Source organism: Balaenoptera ricei, chromosome 17, assembly GCF_028023285.1.
Source record: "Balaenoptera ricei isolate mBalRic1 chromosome 17, mBalRic1.hap2, whole genome shotgun sequence".
NCBI lineage: Eukaryota > Metazoa > Chordata > Mammalia > Artiodactyla > Balaenopteridae > Balaenoptera > Balaenoptera ricei.
In genome coordinates this window covers 13,828,421-13,854,147 of record NC_082655.1, presented here as the reverse complement: position 1 = coordinate 13,854,147, position 25,727 = coordinate 13,828,421, and the positions used below count along the sequence as shown (strand labels likewise).

Sequence of the window (25,727 nt, the reverse complement as noted above, 5' to 3'; positions counted from 1 at the left end):
TCAGCGCTCAAGACCTACATGTCGCGAGATTTCCCTTTACGTTAGTAACAATTCTTCCTCGCAGTCTGTTTCTTCTCAGAGTTGACATTCTTTAGGCTTCTTCTATCCTTAAAGAATGCAAGGAAAGGGCTTCCATGGTTGGCGCAGTGGTTAAGAATCCGCCTGCCAATGCAGGCCACACGGGTTCGTGCCCCGGTCCGGGAAGATCCCACGTGCCGCGGAGCAGCTAGGCCCGTGAGCCACGGCTACTGAGCCTGCGCGTCTGGAGCCTGTGCTCCGCAACGGGAGAGGCCGCGACAGTGAGAGGCCCGCGCACCGCGATGAAGAGTGGCCCCGCTCGCCACAACTAGGGAAAGCCCTCACACAGAAACGAAGACCCAACACAGCCATAAATAATTAATTAATTTAAAAAAAAAAAAAAAGAATGCAAGGAAAACTATTAGGTGCTATGATAGAAAGGAACTGAGAGTGAAAAATCTATTTCTGTCCTCCAAGAGCTCACAGTTTTAGGGCGGAAACAGAAGTGCAAACAAATAATTATAGCCCCCTGTCATCATTTAATGGTAGTAATTTTCTAAGGTCTTTGGGACATAGGGAAAGTGGCCTTTACAGTGGCTTGGGAGCCAGGAGAGGGCTTCACAGATGCGGGTCGCTTTTGTTCCTGCTTCCGTAGGGAATAGAAGGGTGACTAGAATGTTGGCTAGACAGTGAATGGGGGAAGGGGCATTCCTGGCTGAGGGAGGGTAGGCAAAGGTGCTGGAATTGTGAGAGACATGAGTCCAAGAGTGAGTGAGTCCAAGGAGTGTGGTGTCGACGTGTGAGGACGCAGGGAAAATGGCAAGAGAGAAGACTGGAGCCTTAGCAGACATGAAGACCTTGTGTAATAGGGAAGAACCAATCTGCCTCCATATTAGATCTGTTCCTTTTTCACTTTAACCTTTGTGCTCTGTTGCCTGTGCTTAGTCATGCTGGCTCTGACCTTTAAGAGGCCATTCATAAAGTTGCAGAACAAAGAATGATATGTCTTGTTGGAGGTCTACAGGAACATCGTGACCTGACCTACGTGGTCAGGTGCAAGAACAAAGGATTCTAACACCAAGAAGTTTGCAACAACTCACCACGCCCTTCGCTCACCTTGCCTTTAAAAGGGCTTTGCTGAAACCCTTCGAGGAATTTGGGCTTTTCTGGGGTACAAGCCACCTGTCTCCTTGCATGGCCCTGCAATTAACCTTTCTCTGCTCCAGACTCTGAGCTTTTGGTATTGTTTGTCCTCATCGGGCACATGAACTTGTGTTCGGTAACAATTCTGCTGGGCTCTAATCCAATATGACTCGCATCCTTATAAAAAGGGGACATTTGGACACAGGCAAGTTCAGAGGGAAGACCATGTGAAGACACAGGGAGAATGCCATGTAAACACGAAGGCAACTATCCACAAGCCAAGGAGAGAGGCCTAGAACAGAGCCTTTCCTCACAACCCTCAGAAGGAACCAACTCTGCTAACACCTTGATTTTGGAGTCCCAAGCTCCAGAACTGTGAGACAATAAATTTCTGTTATTCAAGCCACCCAATCTGGGACACCTCGTTATGGCAGCCATAGCAAATGAATACAAGTGGTCACCCAGTGAGCACACAAAACCTCAGTTTTGATGGTAGAAAGGGTGCCCTTGAGAATGCAGGAAAGTTTGGGGCCACTATATGGAAACAAAAGGCTTTAAGGAGTATAATGGGATAAAGGGAAGAAATGTCCAATAGGATAGAGGCCCCACGAAGCCCTGCTCCCTTTCTACCCATGCTGCCCATGTCAGCCCTGCTACCAGGAATAAAGCCAAATTATTCAGAATCATGTGTATTGGGGCCAGAAGTGCATTATTTAATTTTTTGGCAGCAGATGTACCTTTTTCATTTGGTTTTGTTTTAGGCTAAAATTACAATATTACAATATCAAATCTTAATATTCAAACAGTAGCATGAGTTTATTCCCTGAACGTCTACCCACCTCTTCCTCCAGCATGTGCAGAATGGCGATAGGGAAGGGCCAAACACAGAAAGCTGGAAAGAGGGCCAGGCTAAGGCTGCTCATCCTGTCCACACACCAGAGTGGTCATGTGACTTTGAACCCATCACTTCACTCCTCTGGAGCTCAGTTATTTCCTCTGCCAAATGATGGAGACGACATAGGTGTTCCTTAAGGTTCCCCTATCTCAGAGTACTCACAAGTCTGTGTATCTCTAGAGACTAGAGAGAGCCAAAGAGAGATCAACAACAGATGGCTGTGCAGGAATTGAGTTTTTATCTGTACCTTTGCCATTGTCTGAGCTGTGAGAGCCATGCAAAGTGAGTATCTCCAAGTGTCGTTAGATGTATAGCCTGAGCAGGGTCTCTACAACCCTTTAGAGATCCTAAACAAAGAAAGGCTCACAATGCTTGTTCCTTATCATCTTTTGTGAATGATAAGATATAAAACTTACATGTATGCTAAAAGTAAAAGATTTTCTGACTGTAAAATCTTGGATTATTCATTGAAGCTTCTGTGACTGTGTAGGTCTGACTGTGTATGTCTGTGTGTGTGTGTGTGTGTGTGTGTGTGTGGGTGCCTCACTTTCCCTGGTCTCCCAAGCAGGTTCTCTGTTTTTCTTTGGTGTAATTAAGCCTTGAAAAGCAGGTGCTTCAGGAATTCTCCACTCTAAGGGCTGCCTATTCATTTCTAGTATTGATGAGAGTATAATTTGGTGTCACTTTACTTAGTACTTAGATCTTCTCTACAGCCCCCAGATTGAAAGTCTTTCTGCTACAACTTATAGCCTCACCCTAATCCATTCAAGAGAAAAATTCACCCAAGAGGAATTCTTTGCCAAAACTTGGAATGAAATTGGGTAGAGTTGACTTATCTCTCTCCAGGCCCTCTTCTTGTTCACCCCCACCAGTCAAATCCTGCAGATTGCAAGAACACTTGAAGTCTTTCACTGAAAAGTCAGGTCATGCCAGAAGAGGATTGTGACATAGTGAGAGCAAATGATGACTTTCCAGCTAACTTGGAACTTTCCTGAAAAAAACCCTTCTATTCTTAGGCCTTAGAGAGGAGGGACACTCTTTGCCACATAATATAACCCAATCGAGAGAGTGACATCCATCACCTTTGCCATATTCTGTTGGTTAGAAGCAAGTCACAGGTTTTGCCCACACTAAAGAGGAGGGGATTATATAAAGGATAACTACTAAGGTGAGTTACCTTAGGGTGTTTCACCACACCATGCTTCTTATAATGATTTTGAACCCCTTCCCAACCCTGGTCTTCTGCTTTCTCCCTCCATAGCACAGAAGCAAAAATGGTTGACAGACCTGGTGGAATAAAGGAGGAGATGCATGAGCACTGCTTGGCTTTTCTCTTCTTAGTTCAAAAAATATTGTATAACATCACTGATCTGGGAATTTCTTAAGTGAGCAACCAAATGAACAATAAAAATGATTACCACTTATATCTATTGATTATTTACTGTGTTCTATGCACTGAAACAAACCCTTGTTATTTCATTAAGTATTGTAGGTCCCTATTATTAATCCCATTTGTAGATGAGAAAGTGAGGATTCAGAACTTGAGCAAGATCTGTCTGACTCAAGACCATCAATCCTTGGTATAGAATAATAAGCAAAAAACCTTGTGGAATGTTTAACATGTTCCAGGCAGTGTTCTGTGGGTTCTACATATATTAATTAACTCATTTAATCTTCATAACACTCCTATCAGGTAGGTACCACTACTGACCCCATTTTATATGTGAAAAAACTGAGGTTCAGAGATGTTAACTTGCCTTAGATCATGCAGCTGGTGGTGGGCATAGCTGAAATTAACGCAGCAAGTATGTTCCCAGAATGTGTGTTTTTAATCTTTGTACTATCCTGATGCTACTGTCTTTAAGGAGAAAGAGTGGGTCTTAGTAGATCTACCCTCCCAAGAGCTAGCACAATTGATAACTCATAGTAGGCCCTTGCTACTATGTGCTTTCTAAAGAAAGAGCACATGGGTAAAAGAATGAGCAAATGAATAAATAAAAGAAACTTCATCAAGGATAACCTTCCATTTTAAAAGAAATGTACTTCAATTGAATTATCTGGTCAAATGCAGACTCTAAGCCCTCTGAAATATTCTTTATGAAAGCAGTATTTCAGACTTTTAGTCCAAACAGAGAAGTATGATGACTAGAATTCTAAGCTGTTAGTTCAAATACTAAGCTAACTGACTGAATATTTGATGATATTAAGTGATTATTGTTGTATTAGTCTCCTATTGTTGCTGTAACAAATTACTACAAACTTAGTGACTTAAAACAACACAAATTAATTATCTCATAGTTCTGGAATTTGAAAGGGGTCTCATTGGGCTAAGATAAAGGAATCAGCAGGGCTGCCTTCTTTCTGGAGACTCTAGGGGAAAATCTCCCTCCTTGCCTTTTCCAGCTTTTATAGGTCATGTGTATTCCTTGGCTCAGGGACCTCTTCCTCCTTCTTCAAGACCAGAGCATCTGGCTGAGTCTTTCTTGTGCTGCTATCTCTATGGTTCTCCCTCTCTACTTCCCTCTTCCCCTTTAAGGATCCTTGTGATTACATTGGGTTCTCCTGGATAATCCCAGATAACCCCCCTATTTTAAATTCTGCCCATTAGCAACCATAATTCCATATGCAATGTTAATTCTCCACTGACATGTAACATATTCACAGGTTCAGGGGATTGGGGTGTGAACATCTTTGGGAACTATTATTCTGCCTGCTACAAATATTGGTTTTTGTTTTTGTTTGTGTTTTTGTTTTTGCAGGAGGAAGTGATAATTGCATTGTGGATATTATTATTTTTCAGTCCTTATCTTTCAAAGATACATATTGCACAATTTACAGATGAAAGGATAGGGTGCTTGAAATTTCCTTCAAAATAAGAGAGGAAAGAAGACGGAGAGAAATGAAACAAAACTGGCCATGAGCTGATAATTGTTGAAGCTGTGAGGTTTTTTTTGGTTTTGGGTTTTTGGTTTTTTTGGCCACACCACGCAGCTGCAGGATCTTGGTTCCCTGACCAGGAAACAGGGATTGAACCCGGGCCACGGCAGTGAAAGCACCAAGTCCTAACCACTGAACCACCAGGGAATTCCCGAAGCTGTGAGTTTGATATGTAATGGTTCACTATGCTATTCTGCATACTTTTGAATACATTTAAAATTTTTATAAATTAAAAAACAAAATGATTTGAAAGAGAGACCAGGAGACCTTAGCATAAATTGAGCAATTCTGTGTGCCAGGCACTATGCTAAACGCCTCATTTATGTCATCTCATTTGGTCCTTAAAACAACCCTATGAGAAATATATTAAGAGTCCCACTTTCAAATAAGAAACCTGCTGCTTAAATGGTTGAATGACTTGCCCAATATACCAAAAACCAGGTGCTGAATCTAGGTGTCCTTTGATTTCAAAGCTCATGTTTTTCATCACTATGTTACGCTAAACAGCAAGTATAGGTTAAGGAGCTATATAAGGCACTGGTAAAGTGGCAATATTTAGAAGATGTGATGCTTTGTCTCAAGGAGATCAAGGCCTAGAAAATATATGTTAAATTGCAATTCTAGTCCTGGTTCAACCTCTGACAGAGGAGGAGAGGCAAATTATCTCAACTCTCTAGACCTTGGGCTGTTTACCTATATAATGAGATCATGGAATCCAATCCAATGACAGAGGACAGCAGGGAAGAGAAAATGAAATCATTTATGTGAAAGCCATTATGAACGGTAAAGAACTTTATAAGTAAAAAGGACAAAATGCAACAACAATGATGATAATGTGGATGAAGATAAAAAGGCTCTTGGCCCACACAGAAAGAAGGAGATTTTTAGTGTTCCATATCAAGGTCTCCTAAGCTTCATGGTTTTTTCTTCATGAAAGCTCCCCAGCAAGTTCACATAGAGCAAGGCTGACCCTAGAAATACGAAGGACAGAGACAATTCAGAGCAATCGTGAGAAGCTCTGTCATCCCACTGGCATCTCCTCTACCTGAGGGACTGTGCTTACCACACAGGAAGAGCCCTGTATGAGGAATGGGAATTATCTTTGATGTGGCGACTGGGAAATCATGACATGGTATCTTAATTAGAAGACAAGAACAGATAGTGCTAGATGCATGTTAACCTTCAACTTGACCAACCGTCAGGATCTGGTCCCAGCTGCAATGTCCAGCTTTATCTCCCACCACACCCATACCCCAGTCATATGCCTTTCATTCTGGCCTGACCTAAAATGAAGTTTCCAGGAAATCCATGTCATTTCACAACCCTTGTGCAAAAATATCCTTCACAATCCTCGTGCGAGAATATCCTTCCTCCACCCTTTGCGTGGTTCATACTCATTCTTTGAGATTCAAATCAGGTCCTTCCTTAGGGAGACTTGCCTGATTCAAGTCCGAGTTGAATTAGATATCTCTCCTTTGACTTACATGAAATCCTATGACTTTGAAACTATACTTCTGTTGTCTATTTTAGCACTAGGCCAAGAGGTGCTGAAGGTGGAAGTTGACTTTCATTGCTCTATCTCTAGTGTCTACAGAAGGACAGATGACATAGTGGGTGTCTTGTGATTATGTTTTGTATGAAAGATGGTATGTCACAGAAAATAAATATTATTTAATATACCCCTCCTTTTAAAGAGGTGGTTCTTTGTAATCAAAAGTTTCTTTGCTGAGTACTGCATTGATTGTGAGTGTGCAAGCATAGAAACAGCAGCCTGAGATCCACATTGTTAATTATAGTTAAGAAGAGAGAGATTGGGAGGAGCACAAGATCAGAAACAGTGGAAGAGGAATCCTCAGGGAGATGGCTATATTAGTTTATATAAAGCCAGTGATTATAACAGATAAACCTTGAAATATCACTGACTCAACACAATGGAAGTTTATTTCTCACTCACATAAAGTTTATTCTCACGTACATAAAGTTTCTCACTCGTATAAACCCCCATAAGATGATCCTGATGGAAAGGGGTAGGGCTGTAGGTTAGAGGTGGGGTTAGTTCTGCCCCACACAGAGCCAGGTTGATGGAGACTTCAATACCATCAACAGTCCCTGGACTTCAACATAAAGCCAGGAGGGGGAGTAAGTGAGAGAGGATTGTCCATGGGAGGATTTTATGGGCCAGACTATCAGGAAGTGGTACATGTCACTTCTACCCATGTCCCATTGGATAAACTTAGTCATGTGGCTACACCTAACTGCAAAGGAACATGGGAAATGTAGTCTTACTATGTGCCCAAGAACAAGAGAAAGTCAACTTTAAGGAACACATAGCAGTCTCTACTGCCAGGCCAGAAAGTTGGGGAGTGTCAAAAATGAAGGAAGAACTGGCAAGACAGAAGGGAAAGAAAGGGGAGAAGGTGGGAAGAGGAAAAGGAAAAGGAAAGAAAGAAGGGAAGAAGGGAAGGGCAAAGGAGAACTTGAAGGAGTTTGTGCTGGCTAGTGTTATGCATCCCTGACTCCACTGTCCTTAGAAAAATACTTCAGTGTGTACATTGTTCAGGAATGACTGTGAATGAATGGAAAGGACTAGAACTGAAGAAGGAGGACAAAGCTAACACGTGGTTTATAGAATGAATAATTAAAGAGATTACATGCTTCTTCCAATGATGATTCCATTTGTCAAAACATAACTGACACTCCTTTTGGGTAACTGCCTTCAGAGCCAATTCCCAGCCTTCCAAGAAAATCGCAGCTTTTCTTTAAAGGAAAAGCCACTGAATAAAGACCCTAGTAATAGCATAGCCAACATCAAGACCCTGTCTATAAATCCTGTTGTCTCTCTACTCCACTAGCAGAGTTAAATATAAGACAAGAAAGCATGAGCCCTGGACACTCAGGAATTGAGAAAGCAGCCTCCATAATCCACATGCTGATTATGCACTTGCTTTATCTCACTAAATCCACCTAAACGCTATGGAAGATACTGTCATTATCTCCATTTACAGATGAGGAAGCTGCAATTACCAGGACCACATAACTGGTAACTAGTGGAACTAGGAGTCAGAATCCTCACTGCTAATAGTATCAACAGCAATGGTAAAATGTAATATTTATTGAGCACATTCTGTGTGCTCAGCAGAATATTAAGAACTGTACCTGAGTTACTGAATTTTAATCTCAAGATAGACATATGAGGGAGGTACTAAATAACATTCCCATTTTGCTTATGAAGATACTGAAAAAGAAGAGAAAAATCATTTATCCAAGTTTTCTTAGCTGTTATGCAATAGGGATGATATTTGCACCCAGGTGTTCTGACACTGAGTATGCCACATAGGCCTCCTCTCTCCCCCTGTCCAGCCCGAATCCATCTCTGTCAGTTACACCCATTTCTTCCTGACAATGCATTTGCCATGCACAAATCCATTTGGATATTTATCTAGTCAGAATTCCCAGAGGAGAGAATATATGTTGGAGCCTTTATGTCTGAGAAGATCACTTCAAGGTCCCTTCCACCATCCTGGTTTGCCTAGAAGTGTCCCAGTTTTAGCCCTGAAAGTCTCGCATGCCAGGAAACTCCTCAGTCGTGGACAAACCAGGACTGTTGGTCACCCTACTTTCAAATCTGAAATCTGTGTGTTTATAAACTTTATGTGAGACCCTCTGTTCTACCCTGGAAAGAGGAGGGTCAACTGGTCACATCCACAGAATCTCACCTCTCTCAATTAGAACTAAGACACTCACTATCTTCTCTTTTAAACCCACCTCTTATATCTGGTTAAGGAACACAGGTAAATAATTAGACATCGTTGGCAGGAGTGAGGAGCCATAATACACTTAGTGGGTTGTGCAGTTTTATCATCTGTAAAGACTGTAATAGGGGGGATATTCTTCATTTTCAGTAAGTCGTCTAAGTGGTGCATTTGAGACCAGTCACCATTAGATACTAGTAAATCCGTCTCTGGTCTGCAGTGTTTCTAAATCAAAAGAACCAAGAGAAGCCATGGACAGGAGTTGAGATGAGAAGCACCTGGGGAGGGGGGCAGCTGGGACGACTTCATCAAGGGTTGTTCATCTATCAACACTGTTTGGGGGTATCACCATGGATTGGTGATTCGAATGTGTCACAGAAGTAAGTGAGATTTAGAGATGCCGCACTCTGAACTGAAGGCACGTTAGCAGGGTAACTGTAGAGGAAAAGTTTGCTTGGGTGGAACCTGAGGTTTGAGCAAAAATTAACCATTACCAATTCCCTCACATGACTGCAATCTCATTTTCGGGTATTATTCCTTTAGCTCGCCACCCATAACGATGTATGTCATCCCCTGTGTCTTAGTTAGCCAAGTCCACTATAACAACATAGCAGACCAGATGACTTAACAGACATTTATTTCTCACAGTTCTGGAGGAGGGGAAGTTCAGGATCAAGGTGCTGGTAGATTTGGTTCTGGTGAGAGCTCTCTCCCTGACTTGCAGATGGTCACCTTCTCATGTGTCCTCACATACCAGAGAGTGAATGAGCTCTGGTCTCTCTTCCTCTTCTTACCAAGGACATGAATCCCATTATGGAGCCTCATCTTCATGCCCTCATCTAAATCCAATTAACTCACAAAGGCGCCACCTCCAAATACCATCACACTGGGGATTAAGGCTTCAACATAGGAATTTTGGGGGGACACAAACATCCAGTCCATAACATCCTGTGTCAGGAGCTCCAGAGACCCCTTCATCACAGTCAGTAATGAGCTCCGACCTGCAGAATTGCCCAAGGCTCTGCAACTGCTCATGTTTTTACTCAGGGGAGAAAAACAAAACACAATTTTGTTTCAATAAACTTTTAATTTTGGAATAATTCTAAATTGATAGAACAGTTGTAAAGATGGTACGGAGAATACCCATATACCCTTCATCCAGAGTCCACTATCATTACCATCTTACGTTACAATGGTACATTTATCAAAACTAAGGAACAAACATTGGTACACTGTTTTTTGTTTGTTTGTTTTTATTTATTTACTTACTTATTTTTGCCTGCGTTGGGTCTTCGTTGCTGCACATGGGCTTTCTCTAGTTGCGGCAAGCGGGGGTTGCTCTTCGTTGCAGTGCACAGGTTTCTCACTGCGGTGTCTTCTCTTGTTGCAGATCACAGGCTCTAGGCACACGGGCTTCAGTAGTTGTGGCTCATGGGCTCTAGAGCGCCGGCTCAGTAGTTGTGGCTCACGGGCTTAGTTGCTCCATGGCATGTGTGATCTTCCCAGACCAGGGCTCCAACCCATGTCTCCTGCATTGGCAGGTGGATTCTTAACCACTGCACCACCAGGGAAGTCCCGGTACACTGTTTTTAACTAAACTCCAGACTTTCTTTGGATTTCACCAGTTTCTCCATTAATGTCCTTTTTCTGTTCCAAGACGAAATCTAGGGTAACACATTGTATTTAGTTGTCATGTGTCTTTAGTTTCCTCTGGTTTGTAACAGTATCGCAGTCTTTCCTGGTTTTGATGACCTTGAGAGCTTTGCAGAATATGGGTCAGATATTTTGTAGAATGTCCCTCAATTTGGATTTGTCTGATGAAAAAGTCTTTATTCTGCACTACATGCTGGGATTTTGATTCTGCTCTGATCATGTGACCCGTACATAACTAGGGCTCTGCTTCATTTTTGTGAAGAAGCATCTGCTTCATGCACAGAATTTCAGTACTTGGGTAATATTCCTCAGTGCCTCCAGCACTAAAAGATGTTGGATCCAAAGGAAAGAGCATAGATATTAGAACTATAAAAATCTAGATTCAAATCTTAGCTTCATACTTACTAACTTTGATCTTGGGCAAATCATTTAATTTCTGTGAGCTTCAGTTTATTGTTTTTTAAAAATGAGAATAAAATATTGAGTTTGTGGTACTGTTGTAAAAACAAAATGAGCTATGTATATAGCACTTGGAATATTATATAGCACATGTGTTTAATAAACATCAGTTTCCTTCCCTCTACATTTCTTTTTTTTTTCAGTCACCCCAGAGCCTGCCTCTGAATATCACCTGTTGTCATTTGTTCGTAATAAGAATATATGGAAAATGGAGATGGAGGTGACTACCCAGATCGCAGTCCCACCAAGTAGCCTCATCTATGTGATTCATTTCTTTCTTATAGTAATGGGCCCTGCCTTCCTGGTGTAGGAGGGACATGCGACCCAAGTGGACCAATAATAGGGCCCCTCTTCCCTGACTGTAGTGATTGGTCCAAGTCCAGCCAATCAGAGTCCTTCTCTGGGGTTTTCCCCACTGGAGTTAAGAATAGAAAGGTCTCAGGACTTCCCTGGTGGAAGTGGAAGTGGATAAGACTCCATGCTCCCAATGCAGGGGGCTCGGGTACGATCCCTGGTCAGGGAACTAGATCCAGCAGGCATGCCACAACTAAGAGCCCGCGTGCCGCAACTCTGACCCAGCACAGTCAAAATAAATAAATAAATATTTTTAAAAAAGAGAAATGTCTCTTTCCTCTTGGGTCTTGTAGTTTTAAGAATGAGCTGCTTGTAGCCATGCTTCCTGCCATGTGGAGACAGCCAGCCATGTGGCTGCCATGTGGAGACAGAGAGCAAGAAACCAGCATGCATGGAGAAGAAGGGCTGAGAGATGGAGAGAGCATTCTACAGAATTCTATCTAGTTGGTGGGTTGAGTGATCCCTGAGGTCAGTCCATCTCAGGCCTTTCCATAGTTTGGTGACTTGAGCAAATCAATGACCCTTTTTCCTTAAGCTACTTTGAGTTGTGATTTTATAATGTACAATTAAAAAGATCTTAATAGATCGCCTTTCTGGATTTTGCTACCTACTGCCACCTCTTCTAAGTGCCTTGCTCTACTTCTTCTTTTCCTTCTTATACTTTCCTCCCTCCTTCTATGGCATGGTTGGCACCAAAGTTGCCTCCCTCCTTGGTCCTTTTCCCAACACTCACTCTAAAGTTAAATGTGTAAATTACTCTGACTCAGACAGTCTATTAAAGGAGCAAGGATCAAAAGTTCTAGGAGCAGTCTGTGAGAATGTGCTGAAAAGAAATGAAGCCATACATAATGTCACATAGTTGTTCAGAACATAGACTCTGGAGTCCATCAGCTCCAAATTCATATCCTGCCTCTGTCACTTCCTAATTGTACGACTTCAGGGAACCTACTTAACTTCTCTGAGCCTCAGTTTTCTCATTTAATAAATGAGGATGAGATTACCTTTTCATTCAGCCTTTGCATGGATTCAACAAGATAACATATGTGTGATGCCAAGCACAGTGCCTGCCACATGGTTGATGCTTAACTTTAGAATACCAACTATTAATTATAATAATTAAAATTTTCCTAAGTCACTTAAATCCACCAATTAATATTTGCCTCATGAAAGGTGGGATAGTCAGGCTTGGTGTCTATCCTGAGGTATTGCAATTTGAAACACACAGCACTGCTCATGAAGTGTTCTTGCCAAAAGCTGAATCTTAATCAAATCAGTCCTCAATAGCTTTATGTATAAAAAACAGGGCATGGAATAGAGGAACAACTTAAATGAAACTACAAGGAAGCAAACAGACACATCCAGAATGTGAGACATCTCTTTTAAGAAAGATGACTTGATCTCTGCAATGAGTCAATGGCAGGAGGAAGAGAGAGAGAAAGAAAGATATTGAGAGTGAACTATGATTATCCTATTATTATACAATATTATACTCAATTGAGTGGTACTTGAAGGAGTACTGGCTTTAGGGCTAGATGACCTGAGCTCACATCCTGCTTCAGCTACTGTCATTACACAAATAAACTTGGGCGAATCATCAAGGAGTAATAATTCAAGTGTTGATGTATGTGAGGTTTAAATGAGACAATATATACAAAATATTTAACTTAAAAGTATATGTACATAAAGGTATATAGGGGCTTCCCTGGTGGTGCAGTGGTTGAGAATCCACCTGCCAATGCAGGGGACACGGGTTCGAGCCCTGGTCTGGGAAGATCCCACATGCCACGGAGCAACTGGGCCTGTAAGCCACAACTACTGAGCCTGCGCATCTGGAGCCTATGCCCCGCAACAAGAGAGGCCACGATAGTGAGAGGCCCATGCACTGAGATGAAGAGTGGCCCCCACTCACCGCAACTAGAGAAAGCCCTCGCACAGAAATGAAGACCCAACACAGCCAAAAATAAATAAATCAATTAATTAATTTTTTAAAAAAGTATATAGACATCACCTCGTATGCAGGGAGTTACTGCAATACATACCATTTCCCTTGCTTTACTTATAATGTCCCCATGTGTTTCAAGCTTATCTGTAGCCTTTCCCTCCATCCCTTAATTCGTTCAGTCAACAAACTTACTGAATGTCTTTGTGTGCTTGGAATGGCAGCATGTATAAAGATGGTAAGAAAAAGTCCCCACCCAGAGAACGTTTACAATATAAAGTGTCACAGTCACATAAGGAAATAAGTGCAGAGGCAACAAGAGGTAGCACTGGGTTTCGTGCAGGCAGATGCGGTTTCAAACCCCAGCTCTGCCATGACTAGCTGAGTGGGCCAGATCCACTCTCCACCTTCATTGGCTCTCTGCTCTGGGATACCAACCTGCAGGCACAACTTCAACAAGATCCAGTGCCTTCTGGCTCCCTACTGGGTTTGGCTCCAGAGGAGGTTGGAGATTGAGAGGAAATGCAGGCAGGCCAGCTTCCTCTCTGAGTCATGACTTAGGACTGGCTGTCTCCTACCACCTGAAGTCCCTGCTCCTCTCAAGGTGCCCCTCGGAATACAATCCTCTCCTCTCCTCCCTTTAGTCCTACGGGTAACAGCCCTGCTGCTAACTAGTGCTGAAGTACTGCACTAACCCTTGTGGCTTCCTAATACTGCCCACGCCTTTTCAAATACTCTTTTACTAAATTGTTTTTAAAGTGGGCCTCCTCTGTTTAGCCATCTGTTTCCTGTTGGGACTTTGACCAGTCCATGGGGTAATCATGAGCAAGTCTTTCTAAATTTTTTAAGCTTTTATTAACTAATCTGTAAAATGGGATTAAGTGTAGTTCCTTCTTCCTGGTCCTAGGCAACTTTAAAGAGGACACTTGGAGGATGGGAAAGACTATTAGCTTGGGAGAAGGACAGGTCAGGGTTTAAATCCAACTTTTGCTCTTACAAGTTGAATAATCTCCAGCATTTTGCAACAAATCTCTTTGTGATACAGTTCCTTGTAGGTAAAAGGATTATAACAAATGTTCAATAGAACTTAGGGCTTTGGCTGAGACCCCCCCAAAGATGGGAAAAAGCTAAGTAGCCATGCATTCTAAAGAGAAGAGCTAGACACTCCCACATGAGAACTGCTCGTTGGAGACCAAATCTAACACTCCCAATAGCTTGCTTACAGGCAAGCTAGAAGCTTCCTTAGAGAGAATAGGATTCTTCCAAAGAGCCTTGTAGTATTGGGGGTGGGTTTGCTTCTCTTCAGCCATGGCAAAATGAAGAAGTGTAGGGTAATCAGTCTTGGAGGGAGGGTCTGTTGCAAGAGGGCAGACTGGCATCTCACTCCCAGGCTGGACGCTTGCTGGGATGCAGAGATGCAAAGACTGGTTCCAAGGTTCCAAGCTGCCCCTGAAGTAGAGCACAGTGGAGATATTGGACAATCTTAAAAGATGTTCCCCTGGCATTGGGAACACAGAGACTAGAACCTGCCTGAAGAGACTAAGGGTGAAGCTCGTCAAAACTGCCCATGATGGCAGAGCAAGTGTATGCACATTTCACAGGGGCCAGGTAAATATGATGGAAGGTAACCAGCTTAACTCATGAGGACTGGGGTACCACAAGGGGCAGGAGCTGAGAGAAGTCCCACAAGATTAGTCTAGCACATTGCCAAGTCATTGTCTCTGAGGAACCCACATGAAAGGTGCACCTGGAAGAGCCAACATTTGGATTCTACCACTTGGAGCAGCTTCAACAGCCAAGAGAGCAGCACAAACAGCATCTGCCACCTGATCTCTCATCCTTCCCACTCCCCTAACCTTGGAAAATCCATCAGCAATTAGGGGGATCAGGTAAGACGTGGAGCAAGGAGAATTGAGGAACAGACCAAGCACCCTATAGGTTTACCTAACTGTCTGGACACACCTGAGCAGGGCAATGAGGAGAAGCTTTAAACTGGATGTAGGTTAAATTTTGTTTTAGGTTCGACTGTGTGTTTTAATACTTGAAAGTGACCAGGAAGCTATAGAGTCTCCCTGATATGCCATCAGGGGAAGGAGAAAGCCAATACACCAGTGAGTTTGAAGGCGATAGGGAGACAAGTAAAGCTATTTCCTGATTGTTATCGACCAGATTTAACCGATTTCCAACAAATCTATTATATTTACTTCGCAGAGTATTTGTGAAGAATAACTATAAGAACATAAGTAGTACCTAGCACAGTACATCCTTGTTACTTGTAGTATTACTATTAAAGATTTCAGTCTCGGGGTTTCCCTGGTGGCGCAGTGGTTAAGAATCTGCCTGCCAATGCAAGGGACACAGGTTCGAGCCCTGGCCCGGGAAGATCCCACATGCCACGGAGCAAACTAAGCCCGTGCGCCACAACTACTGAGCCTGCGCTCAAGACCCCACAAGCCACAACTGCTGATCCCACATGCCACAACTACTGAAGCCTGCGTGCCTAGAGCCTGTGCTCTGCAACAAGAGAAGCCACCGCAATGAGAAGCCCATGCACCTCAACGAAGAGTAGCCCCCGCTCGCCGCAACTAGAGAAAGCCCGCACACAGCAACGATGACCCAACACAGCCAAAAATAAAAAGAAAGGAAGGGAGGAAGGAAGGAAGGAAGGGAGGGAGGGAAGGAGGGAGGGAGGGAGGGAGAAAGAAAGATTTCAGTCTCTGTGTTGCACATGCAAGTTAATGACACATGAAGTAGTCACAGTCTGACATGGTTAATGTAGAAGAGTGGTTGCCCAGTGGGCTTGGAGCTCAGGGATATGTTTTTAGGGGACCTCAGGGTCTTGAGTGTCCAGGCTGGTGTCCAGAAAGCTAACAGCAAAATACAAAAGGTCCACAGGTTTTTCACAATGATCACTGAACTGACATCTGGTCCAAATCCACACTACTGGTTGGTCCCCTTGCACATCAGGCACACATAATAATCTTCAAACTCTTATAGCAGTATGTATGTTTGTATGAGCAAACTCATACAAAATATTTGACTCTGGTTTCCAAACTCACTTTCAGCAAGTCCCTTACTACCTTACCCATTAGTTTCTTCTTCCTGGAGGCCATCTACCCTGTTACTTTCGTCAGAGTTGCCCTTTCAGAACAATCAGATTCTTTCCATGAAGACTAGCATACCTACGTTTCTATGTTCTTTCATTCATTTCTTCCTTGGTGATTCAGCTCTATCATTTAACTATTATATCCTTTAAAGGCAGGTTAGGTGAGTAGACTCACGTGGATTGAACAGGTGAGAAAACACAGGTTGGGGCATGAAAGGACTTGCAAAAATTCACTAGTAGGGCACAAATAGAACCTTGCTAATGGACCATTCTTTAAGAAGACTAACTCTCTGGTTTTGCACACTTGGTGAATATTTGTGGGTGTGCTTGTTGGAGTACATGGAAGCCACCAAACTTTCTGTGTAATCAGCGTGTCCTTTCCAGGATGTATTTGTGTGGCAGGGGTTGAGGGGATGTATTCTTCTTTAACCTCTTCACAGCTAGTATTGCAGAGACTACACAGACTAAGAAAGCCAACTGGTGTTAGAGTCTTGGCTACAACACAGCCTTCCCTACCACGACTCCTTCGCTGTGTCACATTGCCTCTGGACACAGTTCTTTCATTGACCTTTGGGAAAGGAGTGAGAATCCCAATAGCCAGGAAGAAAGGGAGGTTTGTTTGGTTTTTTTTAAATTTTTCCTTCTGAATTTTGCCTAAAATATACTGTGCAAAAAAATATATAGGAACACCCCTATGGGAAGTTACTCCTTCATTATCATGGTCACTGTCATCATATTGTCATGGTTACCTTGCTAGATGTAAAAGTGGTGCTGACTGTGTATGAGTGTGTTTGCGTGTGAGTATACATACATATATATACATAAAACATACAGTATGTCAGCATTTTGTGTATAGTATATGTGTGTGTGTATAGTGTGTGTGTATACATACATATATATATATAAAACATACAGTATGTCAGCATTTTGTGTATAGTATATGTGTGTGTGTATAGTGTGTGTGTGTATAACTTCCCAACAACCCTGCAAATGTATGAATTTTAAATTTTCATTTCATGTATCAGCACACTAAAGCTCACAAAGACCAGATCACCCCAAGGACTCTCACTCAATAGTCAACAAAACCTGATGTTCCTGATGTTATGGGCTCCCAAACCCCCCATAATTCCATATTTTACTCTATTTACAACTATTTATTTAACAAATGTTTGCTGATATTGGCTACTAGGTGCCCAGAACCTTGCTTGTGGTAGGGATAACAAAATGAAAAGGCATTGCCTTCAGGAAGCCCACAGTCTAATAAAACATCATCTAGTAAAACATTTGGGAATTTGCTTTAACCACTAAAGCACTGTAAAAATATTAGCTGCTTTTGTTGAATTAAAGCAAAGTCACTTTCATCTTTCACCCATTTCTTAAGGAGCTGTGCTAATCTCGCCTGTGACCTTTGCAACCCTTATCTCTCTTCCCCTTGGGCTGACCTCCAGGCTGTAGGTGAAATGTTTGCATCTGGTCTGTTTATTTCTGCTGTTTCCCTGTTCCTGATTCCCTGGCTCTGTCTGTCCACCACGTGCCCTGCTTACAGGCCACATGGCGGCCTTGCTTGGTCTGGTTCTGCCTGTTAGTGCCTGAGCCCAATTTCTTGAAGCTGTGACAAGTGACTCTTTCGGAGAGGAAGGAAAGGCAAGGACGAGGTCAGAAAGGCTCCTTAGAATGTTGAGGGAGAAGAGTCTGGCTCCAAGGGATTGCCCAAGAAAAGGGTAGAATAAATTTGTAGAGTGTAGTAGTCATAAGAAAGGACTTAGGAGTTGTATAAACTTTTTCTCACCAGTCTTTCTAGCTATATAATTTGGGGCAATTATTAATCACTCTCTGCCTTGGACTTTGTGGAGGTAATAATAGTATAGGGTAACGCAAAGAAGTGACTGAATTATGAGAGCACGATAATTATCATTACCCAGTATTTTGGTCTTAATTCAAAAATTCTTAAATAGCCATATGAATACCTACTGAGATGTGGTCTCCATGGCTTTCATGCTGGATGTGTTCAGTTGACCCTCCCAGGTCCTCTCTCCATCTTCTCTGTGCCCCAAGAGACTGACCTGGAAAAGCCATCAATGGGGGACTTCCCTGGTGGTGCAGTGGTTAAGAATCCACCTGCCAGTGCAGGGGACACGGGTTCGAGCCCTGATCCAGGAAGATCCCACATGCTGCGGAGCAACTAAGCCTGTGAGCCACAACTACTGAGCCCGCATGCCACAACTACTGAAGCTCGCGCACCTAGAGCCTGTGCTCCGCAACAAGAGAAGCCACCGCAATGAGAAGCCCATGCACTGCAACGAAGAGTAGCCCCCGCTCGCCGCAACTAGAGAAAGCCCGCATGCAGCAACAAAGACCAAATGCAACCAAAAATAAATAGATAAATAAAAATTAAATTAAAAATTTTAAAAAAAGCCATCAATGGGCTCCCTTGCCATTTGGCTTCTAATTGGCTTTGGCCAATTTTAAACACCAGTGGAAGAAAGAGGGAGGGAGGAGAGTGAGGTGGGTGTTTATTCTCAGTCACACCTGGAACTGGCCACCTCTCTCCGCCTTGGGTCTGGCTCAGGTCACGCAGCTTTCTCCATACAGGCCCCCTCTGTCCCTGCTCCATATACCACTTTCTCCCCCATACCACAGACCTTGGGGTAAGAAAGGAACCTTGCTCTTAATAGCCCTGGTATTGCTTCTTCCATCAGGGTTTCCTTATACACACTCACAGCATCATAATCTCTCAATTGAACTCTCCTTGAGCATGACTAACCTGAAGGCGATGGCTTCTCCCAGGACCCTGACTGATCCTGGCTTCGTCACTCTGCCTTAGATGCTGCTTTCCCTGACAGAAGGTCAGGGTCCAATTCTGAAGCTCTTCTGGCTTGAGTCTCTGTTGGTAGAACAGTTGAGAATGAAGTACTATTTAAAATACATGATCCTGGAGTGGACAGCTCAGGCCCTGGAGGAATGAAGGGGAGTGTTGCAGAGACTTTAGCCCCAGAGATGAATAAAGCCTAAGGAAAGAGCTGATGATTGGAACTAGGAACCACCTACATCAATTCTCTTGCCTCCCGAAATCACCCTACCACGCCTTCCTCCCAGTCTGGCACCCCCAGATTCCCTCGCAGGACTCCCAAGAGTAGATCCGGACCACACTGGATCTGGCAGGGGGGCAGGGTGCTACAAATGACTGAGGAAGAGCAGAACAGAGGTTCAACTTCACTAGAAACCTGCGGAAAGGAAACTAAATAACAATAATGGTTTAAAACAAAGGAGGAAAGCTTTCTAAAGCAGGGCACATTTTTAGATTCACAATTTTAATGCAAAGACTTCTGGTTTCAGCTCAGAGATATAGAAAGCTGGAATGAACATTGCTCCAATCTTTACAACATGAAAAAAGATGGACAAGCTGCAAGTTAACAATTTTTCTTAAACCCATCAAAGAACTGAGGCTATGAAGCTAACCTGAAATCTGGGGAGAAATAGACATCTGTAGAGGAGACACAGGAACGAAGCATTTCCTCATTCACTAACCTGGGACAGATGCCATGTAAGCTGGTAGAAGCTTCAGTTAAAATCATGTGTGTAAAAAAAAAAAAAATATATATATATATATATATATAATCATACATGATTATATATGTTATGTAAAAAGATATAGAGGGACATATATATATATATATGTATAGAAATCCACATGCATGCACAAGGTGTGTTTAGATGAATTTGAGTTAAGGGTAGTATAAATTATATATACCATGCTTAGTTCATTCACAAAGTGGATTTAATCATTCTCATTTAATCCTTTGTTACCTTTACTCTTATGTTACTTTTCATTTTTAAATATTTCAAACTTCCAGAAAATTACAGAGAATAAGACAAACATCCATAGACCACCTGTTCCCCAGATTTAACCAATGCTGACATGAGCCACCTCCCACATTTGCTGCCCTTCTTCTGTCTGCATGAGGGTGAGCCAGCTCCTTGGGCTCAGCAAACTCCAGCAGCCCAGGACAATGCCTGCTTCCCTTTGCTCTCCATGCCTATCTCTCCACGCCTGGAGCACTGTAACCCACCACATTCTCCTCGGTTCAGCGATTCGTCCCCTTCCTCTGCAAATGGGACTCAGGGCGGTGAGAAACAACATCAAAGTTCAGTTTTGGTTTACTTGCAGCTGGTGTTTGTTTGTTTTGTGCATGAAAAAGGATCTGCTCTCAGCCTCAGCTTTGAAACAGAAATTGGCCTGTTACCAGACTGAAATAGCATGCTCCCTGTTACACGAAGACCTTAATAATAAAAGAAAGCTCTGCGTTTTGAAGCTGTGATATGTATTAACCCATTTAATGTATCGTATCCTTTGTTTTCCCAGAAACACTGTGAGTGTGTGGAGTGACACTTGTATCACAGACAGGAAACAGAGCTGGAGAGGTTAAAGCTTACCCAGGCTCACTTGCCCAGTACATGCAATGGGGGTCATTCATTTGTGTATCTGTCAGGCACCAAAACCTGCACTTGTTTTCAATGATGAAAGTACAGACTGCCTTTCATTTTACAATATCTAAATCGGTTACATGTAGGCCTTTTCTATATTTGTGGCCATATTCCAGATAACTGAGGTTGAGAGGTAAATGACCTCCATATTATTTAAATGGATGTTTCTGTAAGCAAAGCCTTTAATTCCTGGAGATGTATATATATATATATACACATACATATATATATATTTTTAACTTAGATATTGGAATGGTACAGCAGAACTTCTTTACTATTTGTCTTAGGTCACTGCCATCGAAGCAGCACCTGAGACAGTGATTTGGGTGAATGTGATTCTCTGATGGGGAGGGCTCTCAGGAGACAGGAAATGCAGGAAGAAGGATGGGCAGGGGAGGTGGCTAAGCAAAGATGTGGTCCCAGCTGGATCCAGCCTCAGCCCAACCACGCAGGGAGCTCTGGAGCATGAAAGCCACCCAAGTTATTGCCACTTTGAGGCAAGGGGGCTGGCCTATGTAGAAGGTGAGAACCACCTTCTCCCAGCAGCTGGGGAAATGGTACAGGGCCCAGGTAAAAGGAATCTGGAGAGGGAACCAATATCCTATCTATCTCTGCTGCCCTCAGAAGTTTGGAGGATTGATTAATGCAGTCTACAAACAGCCATTTGCACTGCTGTAGAAAGACACAGAATAATTAAAAGGGTTGAATTGGAACTAATGGAACCCCATTATCTTTTAAATGATTGGATATACTGAACCAGGAGATTAAGTATAGGAAGGTTAGAAAGCTGGTCTTAAATGGTTAATTTTTTCTACCACTTGCAAAACCATCAAATTCAAGTGAGAGTGAGTTTGTTTGATGCCTGAGTACCTTCAGAACCTTCTGCTGTTCCTTCTGATGATGTCTTCACTGAGGCCCCACTGCCAGCCTTGAGACTGCTGATTTCAAGGCCCTCTTAAGAAAAAGAAAAATTCCATTTACTTTCTGCAGGAGATGACTGTCTGCTCCCCTTGAGCTGGGCCAGAGGGAGCATTCAGAATACATTGCTGGAAGTAAATGGAATTTTTCAGCTATTTAAATTGCAATTCACCCCTGAAAACTCCATTTTATCAAAACTCCTGGTTAATACTATTCTCTATGCTCAGGTATTCTCCCCAAATACACATGCAGGAGATACAGGAGCCCAGAGGGAGACTGTTTCAGAGACAAAGTCCCTTAAAGAAACCTCAGGTACTAACATCCTCATTGCCATGTAACAAAACTCAAAGGACTGAACAGGTATGGGGTAGGGCAGAGGGCACTCTACCTAGAGTCTGAGGAATTAATTTGCCCCCCACTAGCTGTGTGTCCATGAGAAAATCATATAATCTCTCTGAGCCATTTGGTTCACAGCTCTAAAATGGGATTAGGAACACCGTCCTTGCCTATCTCAGAGGGTTAGTGTAAAGATTATATTAGATTAATTTATATGAAACAGTTCTAGACAAATGAAGTAGAGCTGGAAATGATATCTTTTGTAACCAAATGCTTAAAAGCCCACAATTAAGCCTAATGAAGGCAGAATTCTAAGATGGCCCCCAAGAATCTCACCTCCTAGTAAATATACCTTATATACTACCCTTTCCTTGAGAATGTCCTGTGAATATGATACGATATTCACTCCCATGATTAGGTTATATAAGACTCAAGTTTAACAGACTGGAGCAATATTCTTCCTACTGGCTTTGAGAAAGTAAGCTTCTAGGTCATGGTTTAGACCTAAAGGTGGCTTCTAGGAGCTGAGATGAATCAGCCAGCAACAAAACAGGGACCTCAGTCCTACAACAACAATTTAAATTCTGCCAACAACGTGAATGAGTGTGAAAGAAGACCCTGGGCTCAAGAAGAGAACATATAGTCCAACCAAAACGCTGATTTCTGCCTTGTAAGACCCAGTTACTCTGTGCCAGGACTTCTAACCTACAAAAACTATGACATAATACCTGGGGGTTGTTTTAGCTGCTAAGTGTGTGATAATTTGACATATAGCTATAAAAACCAAACATACAATCAACTGTTCTTAAACGGCAGATTGAGGGCGACCTCTGAAATACACTCCTCCAGAAAAGCAATGAGAACCCTGGATAAGTGTCAAAATAAACTTTTTTAGAACTCTGAAAAATCACCAAAGGCTTGCAACAATCCAAGGAACATTTATTCAAGAAAAATGGCTGAATCTCAGCAAGGACAGTGAGCCTTATGGCATTTTAACCTGTGCCCATCACCCTCTCCCTAGCTCTTCAGCAGCACTGAAAGCCAACAGGCTCACAACTACAATAGGTGTGAAAAACATCAGCTAAACTGTTACTGAAGGAAGTAAAATGGGTTTGGAGCTCCCCAGAAGCCCCATTTCTAGAAAACTATCACTATTTGACCTGTCTGGAGGTTCACTAAAAAGCTCCATTTTCAGGGATTGTCTTTATTTGACCTAATCAGAGCTTGCTTTTTGTGAAGAGCCCTACCCACAGACTATTTGTCAAATACAATTAGTGGCAATTGTTTAATATCACAGCTACCTGAGGATATTTTAACAGTTGGCGCTAACAAGGGGCTAACCAGAAATTTTAAAAAGAACAACTGGATAATGAGATGCCCATAGGGGTCTTTGAAAAGCTCCAGTGTATTCCTGGAAATCCAGAAACCCAAGTGCATTTTCAGAACTGCATACATCTAGGAAAGACTTGATAAAGTCTACTCTCTCACCTATGGTTATCTTGAGTCTCTGTATGAGCAAGAAGTTTAGGATAAGATGGAGTTGTAAACTGGCTGCTAGAGCACTTAAAATATAATACATACATACATACACACACACACACACAGAGGACTTAAAAATACTGGGAGAAAAATATACAAGCAGCTCATGCAGCTCAATATCAAAATAACAAACAACCCAATCCAAAAATGGGCAGAAGACCTAAACAGACATTTCTCCAAAGAAGATATACAGATTGCCAACAAACACACGAAAGGATGCTCAACATCACTAACCATTAGAGAAATGCAAATCAAAACTACAATGAGGTATCACCTCACACCAGTCAGAATGGCCAACATGAAAAAATCTAGAAACAATAAATGCTGGAGAGGGTGTGGAGAAAAGGGAACCCTCTTGCACTGCTGGTGGGAATGTAAATTGATACAGCTACTATGGAGAACAGTATGGAGGTTCCTTAAAAAAACTAAAATAGAACTACCATATGACCCAGCAATTCCACTACTGGGCATATACCCTGAGAAAACCATAATTCAAAAAGAGACATGTACCACAATGTTCACTGCAGCTCTGTTTACAATAGCCAGGACATGGAAGCAACCTAAGTGTCCATCAACAGATGAATGGATAACGAAGATGTAGCACATATATACAATGGAATATTACTCAGCCATAAAAAGAAATGAAATTGAGTTATTTATAGTGAGGGGGATGGACCTAGAGTCTGTCATACAAAGTGAAGTAAGTCAGAAAGAGAAAAACAAATACCATATGCTAACATATATATATATATGGAATCTAAAAAAAAAAAAGAACCTAGGGGCAGGACAGGAATAAAGATGCAGACATACAGAGTGGACTTAAGGACATGGAAGGGGGAAGGGTAAACTGGGACAAAGTGAGAGAGTGGAATTGACATATATACACTGCCAAATGTAAAACAGATAGCTAGTGGGAAGCAGCCGCATAGCACAGGGAGATCAGCTCGGTGTTTTGTGACCACCTAGAGGGATGGGATAGGGAGGGTGGGAGGGAGACGCAAGAGGGAGGGGATATGGGGATATATGTATACGTATAGCTGATTCACTTTGTTATACAGCAGAAACTAACACAACATTGTAAAGCAATTATACTCCAATAAAGATGTTTAAAAAAATGCTGGGAGATTATTAGTTCAAGGAATTTTAAGGAAATCTCTATCCAGTCATTAGCTAAGCACTAAGCAAACTGAAGAGAGACTTTGGTGGCCACAAATGACAAAAGAATACAGGTTTTACAGAATTAGTCCAAGAAAGTCACTAAAAAAAGAAACAGCAGCAACAACAACAAAGCACAAAGGTGAGAGAGAATCTTACTTCCAGAGTTGACACATTGTGCTATTTAAAATATCCAATTTTCAGAGTTACCGTATGATCCAGCAATCCCACCCCTGGATATATATCCAGAAAAGATGAAAACTAATTCAAAAAGGTACAGGGACTTCCCTTGTGGTCCAGGGGCTAAGACTCCACGCTCCCAATTCAGGGGGCCCAGGTTCGATCCCTGGTCAGGGAACTAGATCCTGCATGCCACAACTAAGACATGGCCCAGCCAAATAAATAAGTAAAATAAGTAAGTATTTAAAAAAAAAAAAAACTTGTACCCCAGTGTTCATAGCAGCACTATTTACAATAGCCAAGACATGGAAGCAACCTAAATGTCTATCAACAAAAGAATGGATAAAAAAGATGTGGTATATACGTACAATGGAATATTACTCAGCCATAAAAAGAATGAAATAATGCCATTTGCAGCAACATGGATGGACCTGGAAATTATCATATTAAGTGAACTAAGTCAGGCAGAAAAAGACAAATATCATATGATATCACTTACATATGGAATCTAAAAAAAATGATACAAATGAACTTATTTACAAAACAGAAATAGACTCACAGACATAGAAAACAAATTTATGGTTACCAAAAGGGAAAGGGGAGGGAGGAATAAATTAGGAGTTTAGGATTGACAGATGCACACTACTATATATAAAATAGATAAACAACAAGGACCTACTGTATGGTACAGGGAACTATATTCAATATCTTGTAATAACCTATAATGGAAAAGAATCTGAAAAAGAACAGACATATGTATACAGAGAGATAGATGGATAGATGTATAACTGAATCACTTTGCTGTACACCTGAAACTAATACAACATTGCTAATCAACTATACTTCAATAAAAAGTTG

General features: G+C 42.1%; 1 protein-coding gene across 18 annotated transcripts in view; it reads right to left on the bottom strand.

Annotated features, from left to right (window-relative positions):
• Positions 1-25,727, bottom strand: part of LRATD2 (LRAT domain containing 2) — a 714,718-nt gene that overhangs the window by 659,763 nt on the left and 29,228 nt on the right. Inside the window, exons 3-4 of one of the 18 annotated variants that reach the window (XR_009498447.1) lie at positions 19,021-19,140; positions 3,305-3,343 (exon numbers count right to left, since the gene is read on the bottom strand). The exons of 15 other annotated variants lie outside the window; for them this stretch is intronic. The gene's annotated coding sequence lies outside the window, so the exon portion shown is untranslated. Of the gene's footprint in view, positions 1-3,304; positions 3,344-10,448; positions 10,722-19,020; positions 19,141-25,727 lie in introns of those variants that run through there. 2 more of the 18 variants (XR_009498446.1, XR_009498433.1) reach the window with 2 other exon arrangements.